Source organism: Euleptes europaea, chromosome 5, assembly GCF_029931775.1.
Source record: "Euleptes europaea isolate rEulEur1 chromosome 5, rEulEur1.hap1, whole genome shotgun sequence".
Lineage (NCBI taxonomy): Eukaryota > Metazoa > Chordata > Lepidosauria > Squamata > Sphaerodactylidae > Euleptes > Euleptes europaea.
Window position 1 is genome coordinate 6,090,020 of NC_079316.1, and position 19,847 is coordinate 6,109,866.

The following is a 19,847-nucleotide window of genomic DNA, read 5'->3' on the forward strand; positions in this document are numbered from 1 at the left end:
CAGGATGATCTTGACAGGCTGGAGAAATGGGCTAGAACTAACAAAATGCACTTCAACAAAGACAAACGTAAAGTTCTGTATTTGGGTAGGAAAAATCAAATGCATAATTATAGGATGGGGGAGACTTGTTTGAGCAGTAGTGTGTGTGAAAAGGATCTTGGGGTCTTAGTAGACCAAACACTGACCATGAGTCAGCAATGTGATGCTGTAACTAAAAAGGCAAATGCAGTCTTGGGCTGCATCAACAGAAGTATAGTGCCAAGATCATGCGAACTGATGGTATCGCTTTACTCTGCTCTGGTTACACCTCAACTGGAGTACTGTGTTCAATTTTGGGCACCACAGTTTAAGAAAGATGTAGACAAGCTGGAACGTGTCCAGAGAAGGGCAACAAAGATGGTGAGGGGTCTGGAGACCGTCCTCTGAGGAAAGGTTGAAGGAGCTGGGTATGTTTAGCCTGAAGAGGAGAAGACTGAGAGGGGATATGATAACCATGTTCAAGTACTTGAAGGGCTGTCCTATAGAGGAGGGTGCCGAGTTGTTTTCTGTTGCTCAAGAAGGTCGGACCAGAACCAAGGGGTTGAAATTAAATCAAAAGAGTTTCCGTCTAGACATTAGGAAGAATTTTCTAACAGAGCGGATCCTCAGTGGAACAGGCTTCCTTGGGAGGTGGTAAGCTCTCATTCCCTGGAGGTTTTTAAGAAGCGGTTAGATGGTCATCTGTCAGCAATGCTGATTCTGTGACCTTAGGCAGATGATGAGAGGGAGGGCATCTTGGCCATCTTCTGGTCACTAGGGGTGTGGAGGGGGGAGATAGTTATGAATTTCCTGCATTGTGCAGGGGGTTAGACTTGATGGCTCTGGTGGTCCCTTCCAACTCTATGATTCTATGATTCTATTTTATTGCGGTTTCTACACAATCTCGTAATGAACTACTAAGCCCCCTGTTGGTAAATAGACTGAATGTCTCAGATTCTTTTAACGATCTCTGTTTATTGAACAATCGTTTGACCCAAATATCGGAGACGGTGGCACAGTTTTTAAAGTTTGTTTTAAAAGCCCACCAAACAGCTAATTAGATGGCAGTATCAACAAACTGTATTTCTCTTTGTTACTGTATTGTAAAGGGCACCTTGTAACTTTTCCATTCCTTTTGTAATCTTCTGAATTGTGTTTGTATGCCAATAAAGGAATGATGATGATGAATCTTTCAAAAAAAAATTTCACTTTACTACAACTCCACCGTTGGTGGAAAAAAGTTCCCACTTCACTCTGACACTTCCTGTCAAGATTACAAGTCTGTCAGTTAATTTGACAGGGCAGGATAGATCAGTGAGATCTAAGGATGATGTAATCAGCCTGGAAAGTACCTGGGGAGCTAGAGAAGGCTGGCCTGATCCAGCTAGAGCCAGGTGGCTGATGCAATGCAGTAGCAATGCCAGGATAATTGGGTATCTACTGTGATTGGTGGCTGCAACCACCAGGTGTATACATTGAAGTGAAACCGCAGTTCTATGCGGGATGTTATGAGCGGAGAGTGTGAAAGGAGTATCTGTATATATTTCTGCACTGTACAAATAAACTACACTTTTTCTATGTGGCCGTGGACTTTCTGATGGGTATCCTGGACAGACTGCCAATCCGCTTGGCTTCCGTGTCACTTCCTTATGTGTTTGTTTGTTTGTTTGTTTTATTAAAACTTTTAGATGGCTTCTCTCTTGACAGGGAGGGGAGGGGGGAAAGAGTGATAAGTCCCTCCCAGCTCATCCTGTGAGTTTTTGACTGCTGTGGACAAGACATTGCCAAAAAGTCTCCCCCACCCCCCATAAACCTCTCTGTATTATGTGGGGCGGAAATGTGGGTGTTTGTGCATGAAGGAACAGATCTGGAACATGTGGTGTTTGGCGCTTGACGTCGTTCGGATTGTAAAGGTACCTTTTGACTCAATAAAACTCTCCCTGATTGTTCTCCTATGTTGCTACCTCTTTCATTCCAAGCTTGCTCCAGAGCGGAGTCTCTTTGTCACCCGCCCCCCACAAATCATTTGGAGCTCCGAAGTCCAGGTTTTGGACATCTTTCTTTCCAGATGAGTGTTGAAACTGACCTCAACTGCTCTAGCTAGGGCAGGAGCGAAGGAAAGTGGAAGAGGAGCTGTGGCTCAGCGGTAGAGCCTATGCTTGGCATGCAGAAGGTCCCAGGTTCAATTCCCGGCATCTCCAGTTAAAGGGATCTGGCAGTAGGTGATGGGAAAGGCCTCTGCCTGAGACCCTGGAGAGCTGCTGCCAGTCTGAGTAGACAATACTGAACTTGAGGGACCAAGGGTCTGATTCAGAGGACGGCAGCTTCGTGTGTATGTGTATGATTGTTTGGGGAGGGGCTATTGCTCCGTAGTTGAGCTTCTGCTTTGCATGCAGACAATTTGAAAGTTCCATCCTTGGCATCTCCAGTTAAAGGAGCTGGCAGTGGATTATGGACTCAGACCGCTGCCGGTCTGAGTAGACAATATTGACTCCAATGGACCGAGAGTCTGATTCAGTGGGATTGCAGCTTCATGTGTGTTCATGTGTTCAAAAGTCCTCTGCCTGAGACCCCGGAGAGCCACTGCCAGTCAGAGCAGACAGTACTGACCGTGCTATCAGCAACGGTCTGATTCAGAAGAAGGCAGCTTCATGCATTTGCTGTTTGGGGAGGGACTGCTGCAAGTTCAATCCCTGCCATCTCCAGTTAAAGGAATCAGGGAGTAGATGATGTCAAATACCTCTGCTTGAGACCCTGGAGAGCTGCTGCCGGACTGAAAAGACAGTGCTGACCGTGATGGACCCAAGGTCCAACTGAGTATAAGGCAGCTTCATGTGTTCCTGTGAGGGGTTGCTGTGTTAGGGTCTATTCAAACTGCCTTTATAATCCGTTTGAGTGGCAGGTTGCTAATGGACTTTTTGTGTCTGTTCAGACACAACTGGTTTGGTTCCTTGCTGCTAACGGATTTCTTTTACCTGTTCAGAGAAAACCGTCTGTTTCCCATTTGCAAAGCGAGGCTGAGGCATTTTTTATGAAAACGGCCTTTAAGCGTTTTCAGTTCTTCCTTTTGCCTCTGAATCGCTCCAGGGTGCTGTCTATAAACTACCTGGAGCACCTTGGGAAGGACCGCCATTCTTTTCCCGACTTTTTTGCGGGTGTGTTCTTTTCCAACTTTTTTTTAACGTTCTGAGATTTGTGTTATATTGCTATAGCATCCTGTTTAAAACAATAATCTGAATAGGACCTCTTGTCTGTGGCAGCAAAATGAAACTGGAGCTCAGAGGCACCATAGAGATTAATGGAATTTATTTCAACACAACCTCTTATGGGTCAGAGCTCTGACAGCTGATGCTGGAAGACATTTTGTTTGTCTTTAAGGTGCCACAGGTCTCCTGTTTTCATTTCCATTCATGGAGAACGGGAGCTCATTGGCCCAGGCAGGCCACACACGGGACAGCTGGTTCCGCTGAACATCATTGCCCTCGAGGTGGTGCATGAACAATTTATCTGTGGTAACGTATCTGGGAAGGGGAGCCAAGAAGGCGCTATAAAAGATTCTCAAGTGTAAGGTGTCAAAGAGCTCCAGCCGACCTCCACCAGCTGGGTTGCTTTGGTTAGATGCTAAAGCGGTCAAAGCTCCCCAAAAAGCAAAACATTAAACTCCAGGCCTTCGCCCCAAGTCCAATGAGTAGCTGCCACCAGCCCTGAACCCAATGTTAAACCTCCAGGCAAGAGTTCAGGGCAACCCTTGCCAAGCTTCAAATTCAGTGTGATACTTTCCCTGCCAGGCTGAGACCTAGCCAGGGCAGTCCACACTTTCCAAAAGAGTTTACACAATTATAGCGTGTTCAAAACGCACACAGGCACTTCAGATTCAGCCTTGGGAACCCACAGAAATTACTAGACACTTCTAATAAGAGGCATAAGATTAATTTAAAGATTTGTGCTCGTTTACAGAAAAAGAAAAGTTATGTGAGGTATTTAGCACAAAAAACAACAAAGCTTCAGTATTCTAACTACACATTTCAGTTGAAAAGGCGATTGGCAAAAAGTTGGGCAAATCAGGCAAATAGGTAGCGCACATAGGTGATACAAACAGTTACCAAGGTCCGAGTGGTTAGCATCTGGATGTCAGCACGCTGGTTTCTTCAGTCAAGCATAGATTCATTCTATGAGGCCAAACAAAGTTTGATGAAAGGTTTTAGGTGTGCCAGCGCACCCCGAACCTCCATGGTTTCTGATTAGAAGGTGGATCATTTTATATGTTCTGTCGCACCAGCTAATGGCCATTTAGCCAATGGGATAGCAAGGAAACTAATTAAACCAGAATTAATTTGTCATGTCATCTCTGGTCACGGGTGTTAAGATTTGACTCGCATCCTGCAGAAATGCGAGCCACCTGGAAACACTCAAACTCAGAGATAACGTTTGATAGTCCACTTTGTTCCTGGGAGATAAATCGCTCCTAGCTGCCCCCACAGTTGGTGCCTAGTTGTAAATTCAGGGCAGCTGTTATCTCCGGTCCTCTGACTTTCAAAGAGTACTTTCCAAAACCGAAAGCACATTCCACTGTGATTTGTGAGAGGCCTGTTTTTGCTGTTTCAGGCCCCAAAGTTTACCGTATTTTTCACTCTATAAGACGCACCTGACCATAAGACGCACCTAGTTTTTAGAGGAGGAAAAAGAAGAAAAAAAAAATTTTTTAAAGACCCGATGGGTCTTTAAAAAAATATATTTTCTTCTTTTTTCTCCTTTTTCCTTCTCCTTCCCCATCGCCCCCTTTCCCGGGAGTCCCGGGAAGGGGGGCGGTGGTGGTTTAAACTGCTCTGTGCTGCCTGGGCAGGCAGCGCAGAGCAGTTTAAAGACCCACCACCCCTTCCCGGGAGTCCCGGGAAGGGGGGCAGTGGTGGTTTAAACTGCTCAGCGCTGCCTGGGCAGGCAGCACAGAGCAGTTTAACCTCTGCACCCCCCCCCCGCGCGCTTCCTGGTCCTGAGGCTCAGCTGTTGGGCGGGGACCGCGTCCCAGCTGGCTCCTGGGGCGGCCTGGCTCCGTGCACCGTTGCATTCGCTCCATAAGACACACTGACATTTCCCCTCACTTTTGAGGAGGAAAAAAGTGTGTCTTATAGAGTGAAAAATACGGTAATTACCAGAGTTTTTAATATCAGAGATCACTAGGCCTGAAGCCTGAACCATTGTTTAATACGAAGAAAAGCAGGGTGAAGCAGGGTGCTTTTCTTCACATAAGGATGTGTCACTGGCATCCAAGATCAAGTTGATTCATGCCATCGTATTCCCGGTTACTATGTATGGGTGTGAAAGCTGGACAAGGACGAAAGCTGACAGGAAGAAAGTAGATTCTTTTACAATGTGGTGTTGGAGGAGAGTTATGGATACCGCAGACTGCAAAAAAAAACAAAAAAAAAACACAAAAACAAATCAGTGGGCTATGGCCTGAACTGCCCCTAGAAGCTAAAATGACTAAACTGAGGCTGTCGTACTATGGCCACATTATGAGAAGACAAGAGTCACTGGAAAGGACAGCCATGCTAGGAAAAGTTGGAGGCAGCAGGAAAAGAGGAAGACCCAACAAGAGATGGATTGACTCTATCAAGGAAGCCACAGTCCTCAGTTTGCAAGATCGGAGCAAGGCTGTTAAGGATAGGATGTTTTGGAGGACACTGATTCATAAGGTCGCCATGAGTCGGAAGTGACTTGACAGCACTTAACACACACAATGTATCTGTGAAGGCCCGTTCAGACATGCAAGTTGTCCCTTGCAGTCATCAAGAGATGAATGTCCAGATGCTGAAGAGGCCCCGGTTAGGTCATAAATGCACGGTCGCTTTAGCCTCCTTTATTCCCTGTTTCAGCCACGATTCAGCCAGGCAGGATTCAGCCAGGATCGAACGCATGCGTTTCACCGAAAGTAGGTTCAATCCTGGCTGAAACAGGGAATAAAGGAGGCAAAAGTGACCAGACAGTTTTAAAAGGGGATCAGATAGATTAATGGAAGATCAGTCTATCAGTGGTGATGAAAGGGAACCTCATGTTCAGATGCAGCCAACCTCTAAATCCCAGTGCCAGGAGGCAACGTTAGGGGAAGGCCTCGGCCTCTACGCCCTCTTGTTAGCCCTCCAGAGGAAGTGGTTGACCACTGTGCAAGACAGGATGCTGGACTAGATGGACCCTCACTGGTCTAGGGTTGCCAGGTCCGGGTTGGGAAATACCTGGAGAGTTTGGGAGTGGAGCCTGTGCAGAGTGGGTTCAGGGGGAAGGGGCTTCAAGGGGGGATAATGCCACAGAGCATTATCAGTCTCCAGGGATTTCCCCAGCCAGAGAGGGAGACCCTTATCCGACAGGGCAGCAGAATCACATCAGTCTCCAGGAAGCGACCCAGGGTGGCACTTTGATGTGAGCAACAATGAACACGTTACAAGAACGCCGATTTCCAGTGCAGCCCTAAAGGCGCTTTCCTGGGAGTAATAAGCCCCGTTGAATAGGCCTGAGGAGGGATCTGATGAGATCTGCTTTCGGATCCCTTGGCGTGATCTGGCTTGACTTTGCTTTAGTTTTCTTTCTCCCCAGCTCAGCCGTGCCGTTGTCTGAACAGCGAGGGGTTTCCCCAGAAGCGCCACCCTGAGCGGAGTTACTCCCGAGTAATCCCACTGAGCTGCACGGGGCGTCGCTGACGGCAGCCGGGCTGGAATCCGTTCCGACCACCGGGCTCTGGCCGCCGATCCTCATTGCAAAGAGCAGGAAGCCCTTTTTTCGCTGGTCTGCAGCACCGAAATGGAGCTGTTTGCTAGAGCGGCCGGGCGGGGGGGGGCAGCAAAGAGGAAAGGCTCCTTCCGGGGCGGGGAAAAGGGGAGGTTTTGCCAGGGAATTGCAAAGGAGACCCGGAAGGGCTTCAGAGAGGCAGCAGCGGGCAGCAGCCTTGCAGCCGGATCCTGGGACGGTCTACTCACGGGTAAGTCATTGCAAGGGGGTGAGTGGGATAAGCTTTCCCATCTTGCAAGGAGAAATGCAGCTCTCAGGAGTGTTCGGGGGGGGGGCGGTTTTAATCTTTAATCGTGGCCAGATGTAGCCCCCCCTCTGCTACTCAAAACAGAAGAAAAACGCCCCCCTATAGGAAACGGAGCCCTGGACTGGATGGCCCAGGAGGGCCAGACCTCAGAAGCCCAGCAGGTAGGGTTGCCAACTGCCAGGTAGTAGCAGGAGATCTCCTGCCAATACAACAACTGAACTCCAGCCGATAGAGATCAGTTCCCCTGGAGAAAAAGGGTCGCTTTGGTCGTTGGACTCTATGGCATTGAAGCCCCTCCCCTCCCCAAACCCCGCCCTCCTCAGGCTCCACCCCCAAAATCTCCCGCTGCTAGCGAAGGGGGACCTGGCAACCCTATCAGCAGGGTCCCTGTGCTGAAGCAGGAGATGGCAGACCACCTCTGCTAGTCTCTGGCCTTGAAAGTCGGCACTTTGCACACAAAGAGGAAAGCGGTGGAGCCAATGATCGCCCCGTCTCTGACCTCCCTCTTCCTAAGGCAAACTGATGGAGAGAGGAGTAGCCGGTTTGACTCGGGGTCTTCTCGGAGAACTGCTCTGCTCCAGACCCTCTGCAATAACCCCAAAGGGGCACGAAGGTACTAAGAGGTCCAATAAACAAATCTCCTGTCTGGTTGTACCTTCTGTCTGGGAGTAAGTAGAACTTGTTAATGATTTATAACACATCTCTTTAAATGAAATTACCCACGTTCAGGTTGCTGATTCACCGGGGACCGTTGCAAATTACATTCAACTTCAACTGTGTACATTTATAATTGAAACAGAAAACTTACAGTTGACACATCACAGTTAATACAGTGATCGTCCCAAACAAATATACTGTTACTGGAAACTGTGAAAATGGAAGAAATAAATAATATTTACCCATTTGAAAACTATTCAAACAGCTTGTTACAAGGATCTTAGTAGCCTGTCTGTCATGACTCAGCTCTTCAGCTGTTTTTAGTCCATGCAAGATGCTTGATAAGGAGGGGCTTACAGGATGACTTCCAAAAGAAAGCAACAGGCTGGAACGGACTTTGACTTTGTACTCTGATAACTGTGAGCAATGATGTAATGTGATACTTCCTGTACTGTACTGTAATGTTATGTTTCCTTTTTAAAGTTAAGAAAGTCTTATGTTTTAGAGTTAAGAAAGTCTTATAAAGGCTTATCAAATTTACCATGTTCTTAGCACAAAGTAAATGCTGGAAAAGGTTTTATTATAAGAAATACCATACAGCTATGAACTGACTATTTCCTTTAAGTGTCTTATCATCACATGACCTACTAAAGGCAGGAACTCCTTATAAGGTAATAGCTGCTGGTTAATTCTCAAAGGCAATGGGACAATCTCAAGATCTCAGGAGGAGAGAAGGGAACAGATTCTAATCTTGACAGCTATAAAAAGATGAGCCTCCTAGCCAGTAGGGAGAGTTCCTAACAAGTTGACACCCATTGACTTGCAATGGATCTCTCCATCCCTTACCTGGGATGTAAAGACTTTAAACCTTAATTCTTGCTTGGATTGAGGCTCTCTAAATGTTCAGTCCTTGTGTGGACTGAATATTTACAGAATACTTAAACATTTAATACAAGCTTCTCCATCTTTCAAGTAAGATGGAGACTCTTAGAAATCAGCAACCTTTGTATGGGTTATAAGAGCTTAGATCACTCCATCATTTGTATGGAGGCACTTCTTAATGCTGGCATGTATTGGGAAGTGTAAGTAAGATCTATTTTAGCCTTAACATAGGCATTCTAGTCCTCACAGACATGGACTCAGTTCTACAATGGGCTGGTAATACTTGGAGCCCTTTGTTCTGTGTATGGAGTCAGGGGTCTCTCAAACAAACGGGGATTTCTGTTCTTACACAGATCTCTCTAATATTGACACAACCAGAGAGACGTCAGTGTCTTACAAGGAACCCAGGAGCTTATCAGAGATTTCTCTAGCTAACAGAGGGATTTCTGAACAGCCTCTGAGTCAAAGGTTTTCCTAGCTGACAGGGAATCCTCTGAACTCAGGGGGTTACCGCACTTTGTATTTCCAGCGATGTATTAATAGTTTGAAAACGTTATAAAAAACATCGCTTTAAAAGGGTTTTTGGATACCACGGCTTATAAATTGTTGGAAGACGTCTTCACAGCTAAAGGGGCCAAACAAAGTGCGAACAGTATTTTTTATAACGTTTTCAAACTCAATACATCGCTGGGAATACAAGTGCGGTAACCCCCTTTGTCATCACACAGAACCCTTTGATCTGTTACATGGATCAGGATCCATGGAGCTATTAGGCTCTTATAATGGAACTAAAGGTTCACACACAGATCTCTCTAATATTGACACTACCAGAGAGACTTCAGAACAGAGTCTTATACAGAACTCTTTTGACTTTGCACATAGCCACAGATAACTGACTGACTTTGCATATACACATAGAACTTCCTGATCCTAACATAGATCAGAAGCCTTTCATAGGCTAAAAACACATAGAGAGTTCTCTGTGGCTTCATGTACTTAGAAAAGGGCAAGAGTCCAGTAGCACCTTAAAGACTAACAAAAATATTTTCTGGTAGGGTATGAGCTTTCATGAGCCACAGCTCACTTCTTCAGATACTGGAAAGCTCATACCCTACCAGAAAATATTTTTGTTCGTCTTTAAGGTGCTACTGGACTCTTGCCCTTTTCTACTACTGCAGACAGACTAACACGGCTACCCACTGTGAATTATCTTCATGTACTTAGTCCTGGCATGGACTGAAAATATGCTTCAAGAGCTCTTAACTTCAGCTCTAACATGAACTCATGGAACCAGAGACTTCTCTAATCTTTGCATACACCAAAGACATTAAAATACTAACAACATATAAAAGATCATAAAGGTTTAAATATTCCTGACTGAAACATTCCTAAACATGAATTAGGTACTTTTTCAGATCTCTCTGAGCCCTGCTGAGCTGGGGAGATTTTACAAATTACATGACTAGGTAAAGTATGTCTTATGGTTTATGATATTCTAGAGATATTGAAATAAGATTCTTTTAACTATTTCAGATCTTATCCAATGCACTAACCATATTTTACATGATTTCTGTAACTGTTTTATTTCCTTAATGAAATATTATAACTCTCATATAGAGATTTTAAATAACATATTGTTATTGTTTTATTGTTTGATACTCTCAAATGGAGACATAGATACTTGTTAAAGATAGCTTGCAACTTGAATATGTTTAAGACTCATAGAGTCTGAACCTATGTAATATTTTAAAACTGTTTAACCATTTACATGCATATATTACGTTGTGTACAATAAATCATATATATTAAGTCCCTTTTCATAATTTATTGACGCACTTCAATAGAAAGCTTACTCCAGTAAGAAGTAGTTGATTCCTGCTCAGTAGGTGCCTATCTGAATAAGATAATATGTTCCTTCTCAGGAAGGGGTCCATTCTAAGAGCACAGACACTGAAAGGCACAAACCGCGACAATACATTAGGCTAATCCAACAGGTAGTGTTCTGTGTTACAGATATTAACCACTTAAGGATAAAATCAAACAAGCTTACAATCACCTTCCCTTCTCCTACCCACAACAGACACCCTGTGAGGTAGGTGGGGCTGAGAGAGCCCTAAGAGCTGTGACTAGCCCAAGGTGGCTTCGTGTGTATTAGTGGGGAAACCAACCCGGTTCACCAGATTACAGTCCACCACTCCAAACCCCCACTCTTAACCACTACACCACAGTGGCTAATCTCATAGCTTCCACAACAGATCTTTACTTTCCTGAAGGACCAAACTGACAACATGTAAAAATGTGTGACTAGTCAGCAGTTTGGACATAGATTAGAGTGATCTAGTTGACAGCTAGTGTCATGTGACTGAGCCAGCCTGAACCGGCGTGAGTGGCCTGAAAAGGGAATTTCCAGGATGACTCACAGTGACACAGCAACTGTATGTGATTGGTCAACTGTATGGCTGTAAATATATATAAGTCCATGAACTACATGCAGATACGTGGTGGAGGAATTATAGATCTATGGCGGAGCATTTTGTTGGAGAGAACTGCATTCTGGACTGTGTAAATACTGTAAATAAATTGTATATAGCAGTACTGGTGTGGACTGAATTGCTGCCAGGTATACTCCTGCATTCCAGCTCAGCTGCGCGTGTCTCATTAGCAGGCATCTCATTAGAAAGCCTGAGATGCAATATAATATAGCACCATGACATTAATCCTGATCCACAAATGACGACAATGATGCTCCTTCTGATCCACCGGGGCAATCCTTAGGTGCCTCTTGACGAGGAGGGTAGACGATGTAGGTGTGCTTTCTTTTGGTCTTTTTCTCATCTATTTTGATAATTTTTCCTCTCCCTCTTCATAGCCACAAGAGTAAAGCATCTTTCCGTCAGAGGCTACCCAAGAGTAGGGGAAGAAATGGAACAGCAGGACCCACAAGGACCTGGAATTGGCAAGAGATCAAGGGAAGGTCCCCATCCCGTCCAAGCAGAGAGTGGTGTTGAATTCTGGGAAAGAGCTGTGCCAGAGAACCTGGCTCAGGAAACAAGGACAGCAGATAGCCAACTTTTTCGGCAGTTCCTTTACCATGAGGCTGATGGGCCCCGAGCGGTTTGCAGCCAGATTCATGGACTTTGCAACCACTGGCTGAAGCCGGAGAGGCACTCTAAGAAGCAGATGCTAGACCTGGTGATCCTGGAGCAGTTCCTGACTATCCTGCCCCAGGAAATGCAGTGCTGGGTCAGAGGATGCGGTCCGGAGACCAGTTCCCAGGCGGTGGCCCTGGCCGAAGGTTTCCTCCTAAGTCAGGCAGAGGAGAAGAGGCAGGCAGAGCAGGTGAGGGGATTTCCTTCACCCCTTTCAAGCAATGACTTTATAATTGGGCTTCTCTGCTACCGTGTTTCCCCGAAAATAAGACACTGTCTTATATTTATTTTTCCTCAAGAAGACACACTATGGCTTATTTTCAGGGAATGTCTTATTCCGAGGGAATCAGAACTGTCCTCCTTCTCGGCTCCCGTTCTCCCCTTACCACCCCCTTCCGGTCCCGCCCCCAGAGGCCCAGGCGCGCTGGTTGCCAGGCCTTTGAAGTGGCCGCGGGAGACTGCATCTGCTCAGCTGGGCTCCTCCTGTCTTCCCCGCCCCCAGAGGCCCGGGCGCACTGGTTGCAGAGCCTTTGAAGCGGCTGCGGGAGACCGCCTCTGCTGAGCTGGGCTCCTCCTGGTCTTTTCCACCCCAGCCCCGGGCGCGCTGGTTGCCGGGCCTTTGAAGCAGCCGCGGGAGACTGCCTCTGCTCAGCTGGGCTCCTCCTGGTCTTCTCCACACCAGCCCTGGGGTGTCTTATTTTCAGAGTATGGCTTATATTAAGCAAATGCTTAGAAATGCTGCTACGGCTTATTTTATGGGTATGTCTTATTTTCGGGGAAACACGGTAGATATTGATACCTCCAGAGAATTCACTTGGCTGGGAAAACAACCAACGCTGATTCTGGTCCCTGTGCTAGAAGCAGCTCTGTCAGTCAATGCAGGGATGAAGATTCTTACCTTCCCTGTCTCCCTTGCTGTTCTTGCAGACATGGGGACCATCCCTGAAGATGGAAGTGAAGTTTTCTGAGGCAGAAGGAGATCTGTCGAAGGAAGGGCAGTGGGCTGAGGCAAAGAAGCATCCCGAAGATGCCCTGTCACATGGTAAGGGTGTTTTGTGGCTGTATGGGATTGGGCCACATGGTGAAGATGTGGGGTAGAAAAAGGAAATGGATTTGCACGCAACACAGAGTGAGCTTGTGGGGCTCAGTGCCACAGGATGTAGTGATGGTCACTCAGTTGAAGAGGGATTAGACAGATTCATGGAAAGCAATTGTGTTCTTATTCACATGAATTACAATATTAATTTTTCTCCTTCCTTCCATTAGAGGGACTCCAGGCATCTCAAAAAAGGAAAGTTAGACAAATCTGGGTAGCCATGGTGAATAAATGGAACCTACGTTTTCTGAGACAGCATACCTCTGAAAACTCAATGCCAATAATTTGGTTTCTGTGCCCCCACTTAGAGGCTTTCAAGGGCCAATGTGGGAAACTGTATGCTGGGCTGAAGATGCCAAGATGTGGACTGACACCCCTGTGAGTTTTGGGGATAGATCTTGGGGTGGACATGATGTCACGTTGATGTCGTGTCTAGCTGAAAACCTGGACGCGAATGCTCTGGGAACCTGTTAATTTTACTCTAGATGTGCTAAGTCATGTCTGGGTTTTTGGATAGACGTGACGAAGACGTGTCGCGCAACATCATTTCTGTCCCCTCTTTTTCTCCCAGCAGCCCAGACTCATTGGGAGAATGACTTGTCTGGGCCTTTGGCCAGATCCAGCAGGATTGTTGCCATGTTTTCGAGCTCCAGAGTTCACAGGGCAAACTTCAAGTCTCACAGAAGTCTGAAAAGTATCAGCAGCATTTAAGAGCAGCCTTGGGGCTTTTGGGTATCTGGTGCTTCTCTTCCGCCTCTCCCACCATTTACTAAAAAAATCATTGTGAATGTTCTTGAGTTGTACATAATACAAGCCCTGACCTGAATAGCCCCAGGCTAGCCTGATCTCGTCAGAGTCCAGAAGCTAAGCAGGGTCGGCCCTGGTTAGTATTTGGAAGGGCAACCTCCAAGGAACACCAGGGGCGTGACGCGGAGGCAGGCAATGGCAAACCACCTCCGAATGTCTCTTGCCTTGAAAACCCTACAGGGCTGATTACCTGGCTTCAATACTATCAATTACAATCTGTATTTATACAAGATATGAGGCTAGGTTTTACAAAAGACAAATCACTTTTTCAACGAATGTTGTTAGATAACAATGAACATTTAATATCTAAGATTTATAAGATATTATTGACTTTGTACACTGAACAAGACCTTGTTAAACCAACAATGATAACTTGGGCACAAACTCTGGGTCATGATATACATATGTACAAATGGGAAAGACTTTGGTCAAAGGATATGAAATATATATATTCACAATCTTTAAGAGAGAATATATATAAAATGATGTACAGATGGTATCTAACACCAAAGAAATTAGCCAAAATGTATGGAAATATGTCACCGAACTGTTGGAAATGTCAAAAAGAAGTGGGTTCCTTTCATCATGTTTGGTGGCTATGCGAGAAGGCTAAGAATTATTGGGATATGATCTACAATGAACTAAGGCTGATATTACAACAAAATATCCCTAAATCAACAGAAATGATGCTGTTGAGTATAATACCAGATACCATAGTGACCCAGAGACCTTTTTTGCTGTATGCCACCATTGCCGCCAGAATGTTATATGCTAGGAGATGGAAAATGACGGATATACCAAACAAATCGGAGTGGATTGAAAAAATGATGGAATTAGTAGAGATGGCAAAACTTACGGCGTTGATAAATCAAAAGGATGACAATGAATTTGCAAAAGAATGGGAGGCATGGACTAATTATTGCAGAAATGAACTTAAATGTGATATTAAGAAATATATTTTGATCTAATTCAGTGTGGATATATTTGACATGGATGTTTTGGTTACAACTGAATTAGACAAATAATACAAAGAGAAAAAAATGTTAAAGGGTTAGAGGAGGGGAGAGGGGAAGTTAATGAATTATACTTTTTGATATGTGAACTGAAATGTATAATGATTTGGAAAAAATAAAAAAAAATATTAAAAAGAAAAGAAAAGAAAACTCTACGGGGCTGCCATAAATCTGCTGTGAGTCGATGGTACAAAAACTAAGTAATACAAACACCCTTGAAATGGGTGTGTGCAAACAGGATTCAAAGAACTACATGAAATAGGAAGTCTAGGCTAACATTCTTCCTTCCTCTGTTGTCTCCCTTGCAGAAAGTGGAGAGATGCTATTAAGCCGTTGTCTTCATGAAGGTGTGGAAGCGGCTGCTTCACGTCTGGTCCAGGTAGGGACTGTGAGCATGGGACGCCTGAGTACCCCTTCCTTTCTCAGTGTATGTAGGGGTTTGCCCTGCAGTCACTGCTCAGAGAGAGCCCCTGAACGCCACACCCTTTATTCATGCCAACCTCTCCATCCTGCACCCTCCCAGAATGCCCCCTTCCAGGGTGCCGTCTCTGCCTGGCTTGATCTCTGATGCGGGAATCTGCGTTTTCTTTCAGTCTCCGGTTTCCTTTGAGGAGGTGGCCGTGCATTTCACTGAGGCAGAGTGGGCCCAGCTGGATCCTGGCCAAAGAGCTCTTTACGAGGATGTCATGCTGGAGAACTATGGGAGCGTGGCCTCTCTGGGTAAGGCTCTTTCGTAAGTGCAGCACGTGCAAATGGCTGCCATGGGGATGATGCATGAATCAAAGTCATGAACAGCAATATACCCGTTTTGAGGCCTGCTCAGCCACTTGTTTCCCACTGGGAGCTTCGAGGTGGTGGCATGGTAGCGAAAGCAATATTCAGCATGGGCAGGTAGAGTAACCCAAGCCACCTAGCTGGCCCAGGGGCATCTGAGGCCAGTGTTGTAGCCATCACCCAATCCAGAGAGGGTGTCCTGGCCTGACTGAGAGGTCCTCAGGAAAACTCTGGAAGGGGCCACCTCCCAGTTGCTCAGTTGCCAACCATTACTACACACTTGTCCCCCAGACGGGATTACAGTAATCCCCTCTGATTGTGATCTCGAATGGATCCATCCCCCTTGGATCGTGGGCTTTAATCTTGACCAAGCTTCCATTCCTCCAGAAAAAAAATTCCCCTTCTCTGGGTTTCTTTCCTTCCCCATGTAAGAACGATCACTTCCTTTCTGTGTATTCCAAAGGAGCCAGGATTGTAAGAGAGACTACGGAGGAGACAGAGACAGGCCTTGGAAGTGAACAAAGACTGGAGAGTTTCTCAGGAGGCTCTCAAGAGAGTACCTCCTTCCCAGATGAGCTGGCTGACAGTGAGTAGCCTTCATGGTTATGTGAAGGGAATGAGCAAGGGATCGCCCTGGAGGATTTCTGCTTCACTTCTCACCAACTTGTAATTTGGTAAAATCATAAAGCCTGCTGGGAAAGGAGGGGAGGCCTTCTGGAGCCTGAAATCTGGGCGGCTCAGAAGCTCTTTCCGGGGCTGAGCTCAGCTGCAGCTTTTGAGGGGCTGCTGTATCCTTAAATATTGGATATTCCAGGAAAGGGTTTGGGGGGGTTACTTAAGGACAGCCAAGCTGGAGGAGGCCAAAGACCCTTTCCTACAGCTGTCACCCAGATGCCTTTGGGCCTTGCTTGCCCTTCCAACAACTGACACCTCTTCCAAAAGCTGTGGGGGTCCCCTTTGAACTGTGGGTTCACTTGGTGAAGTCCTAGTTCTCTCCTACTCCCCGGAAGCAGAGGCTGAAAACCAGCTCTTCATGGCTTTCAGCACAACTAGAAAGAAATCCTCTGTGTAGTTGCAGGACTGGATATCATGGTCACTTCTTGTGGAGAGCCGGTGTGGTGGCTGAGAGCAGAGGACTCTAATCTGGAGAACCAGGTTCGATTCCCCACTCCTCCACCTGAAGCCTGCTGGGTGGCCTTGGACTAGTCACAGTTTTCTCAGAAGTCTGAGCCACATCTACCTCACAAAGTGCCTGTTGTGGGAAGGGGAAAGGAATGTGATTCGTAAGCCGCCTTGAGACTCTTCAGGATAGAGAAAAGTGGGGTGTAAAAACCCTCTCCTCTTCTATTTAATCATGAATAGCAGAGAATCAAAAGAGCTGCAGGACTAGTGGGGAAACGATCCTTTTCCACTTTTTTCTTTAAAGTACATATGTGAGTATGGAGGGGAGGGGTAGGCAAAATATAATAACTGCTCATCTGGCAGGGGCCTAGCTGGGGAGAAGGTGTGACCAGCAGCTCAGTTGGGAGAGGAAGAAGGTCTGGTAAAGGAAATGCAAACCCTTTAGTGAGCAGTGCCTCATGGGTGGCTTGGCTTCTTGCATAGGTGCTGACTGGACCTCTTTTCTTTTTTCCAACAGCCCATGTCGAGGAGATGCTTGGGGGATTCCAGGGGTTCTCGTTGGAAGAAGCCAACAATGAAGACTCCAAAAGAAACTTGGGAGATGGACCACAGAGGCAGGAGGGCGGCCACACAGACAAGAGGGATAAGCCCATTCCTTTCCAAGTAGGGGACTGTCGTGAAATTCCAGTCCACAAAGAAAGGTCAACCAAAACAAGAAGGAACGAAGGCCTCTGTGCTAACCAGAGAATCCGCTCCAGGAAAAGTGTGGCCTTTGGAAAAACTTTCAGTAAGAACACGAGTGATGTTTCCAAGACACAAATTCCCTCAGGGGAACAACCATATGCGTGTATGAAGTGCAGAAAGACATTCAGTCAGAAAGCAGCCCTTACTTCACATCAACGAATTCACTCAGGTGAGGAGCTGTATAAATAGTTAGGCTGCAAAGCAAGCCTTTCTGATGCAGCAGGCTTTCATGTCCTTTTTAAGTATCTGTTAATGTACACTTCAACGTACAGCAGGAAAAAGCCACTGCAATGTTCTGAGCATGGATGGAACTTCAAGGGAATGTCAGACCTCCTTGTGTGTCTGCTAATGGGCTCTCTCTTTTTATTCCACAGGGGATGATCAGTGGAATGAGGGCAATGAGGAACCACATCAGCTATTGCCAGATAAAGTCAAAAATGAAGATTTGCAAGGAAATGTCAAAAATCAAGGCAGACCTAAGAAGCATAAAGGAAGTCCCATGGTCGAGAAGAGGGATAAACCCATTTCTGGCCAAGGGCAGGATTTCCATGTGCTAATCCCCATGGTGGAGGAAGCATATAAGTGTTTGGAGTGTGGAATGAACTTCTCAGTTCAAACCAAATATGATATCCATTTGCATATGCACAAAGGAAAGAAGACCCATCAATGCTTGGTGTGTGGAAAGAGCTTTCTTTGCAGAGCAGAGCTACTTCGACATCAAAGAACACATGCAGGAGAGAAAGGTTCTAGCTGCTCAGATGGCAAGAGGTTCTTGCAGAAGTCAGACCTTTTTCAACAGCAAAGGATTCATTCAGGTGAGAAGCTATTTATCTGCTCAGAGAATGGAAGGATGTTCTCTCATGGAAGGAAAAGTAAGGCAGTCTTCCCAAAGCATAGTGTAATGGGGGCACGTAAATGCTTTCAGTGTGGAAAGTACTTCCAATACAGATCACAGCTCCTTGTGCACCAAAGAATACACACAAGGCAGAGACCTTTTCAATGCTCAGAGTGTGGAAAGAGATTCAGTGAGGGTGGCAATCTTGGAAGACATCAAAGAGCTCACACAGGGGAGAAGCCTTTTGAATGCTCAAAGTGTGGAAAGAGATTCAGTGTGAGCGGTTCTCTTCAACAGCTTCTAAGAACCCACACAGGGGAGAAGCCTTTTGAATGCTCAGAGTGTGGAAAGAGATTCAGTCGGAGTGGCTCTCTTCTAATTCATCTAAGAACCCACACAGGGGAGAAGCCTTTTGAATGCTCAGAGTGTGGAAAAAGATTCAGTTGCAATGGCAATCTTCACAAACATCTAAGAACCCACACAGGGGAGAAACTTTTTGAATGCTCAGAGTGTGGAAAGAGATTCAGTCAGAGTGTTGATCTTCAACGGCATCTAAGAACCCACACAGGGGAGAAGCCTTTTGAGTGTTCAGTGTGTGGAAAGAGATTCAGTCGGAGTGGTGGTCTTCAACAGCATCTAAGAACCCACACAGTGGAGAAGCCTTTTGAGTGCTCGGAGTGTGGAAAGAGATTCAGTCTGAATGGCTCTCTTCAACATCATCTAAGAATCCACACAGGGGAGAAGCCTTTTGAATGCTCAGAGTGTGGAAAAAGATTCAGTCACAATGGCAATCTTCAAATTCATCTAAGAACCCACACAGGGGAGAAGCCTTTTGAATGCTCAGATTGTGGAAAGAGATTCAGTTGCAATGGCTCTCTTCAAAATCATCTAAGAACCCACACAGGGGAGAAGCCTTTTGAATGCTCAGTGTGTGGGAAAAGATTCAGTTGCAATGGCAATCTTCACAAACATCTAAGAACCCACACAGGGGAGAAACTTTTTGAATGCTCAGAGTGTGGAAAGAGATTCAGTCAGAGTGTTGATCTTCAACGGCATCTAAGAACCCACACAGGGGAGAAGCCTTTTGAGTGCTCAGTGTGTGGAAAGAGATTCAGTCGAAGTGGTGATCTTCAACAGCATCTAAGAACCCACACAGGGGAGAAGCCTTTTGAGTGTTCGGAGTGTGGAAAGAGATTCAGTCTGAATGGCTCTCTTCAACGGCATCTAAGAACCCACACAGGGGAGAAGCCTTTTGAATGCTTAGAGTGTGGAAAGAGATTCAGTCTGAATGGCTCTCTTCAACAGCACCTAAGAACCCACACAGGGGAGAAGCCTTTTGAATGCTCAGAGTGTGGAAAGAGATTCAGTCAGATTGGCAATCTTCAACAGCATCTAAGAACCCACACAGGGGAGAAGCCTTTTAAATGCTCAGAGTGTGGAAAGACATTCAGTTGGAGTGGTGCTCTTCAAAGTCATCTAAGATCCCACACAGTGGATCATAGAATCATAGAGTTGGAAAGGACCACCAGGGCCATCAAGTCCAACCCCCTGCACAATGCAGGAAATTCACAACTACCTCCCCCCTCCACACCCCTAGTGACCAGAAGATGGCCAAGATGCCCTCCCTCTCATCATCTGCCTAAGGTCACAGAATCAGCATTGCTGACAGATGGCCATCTAACCTCTTCTTAAAAACCTCCAGGAAAGGAGAGCTTACCACCTC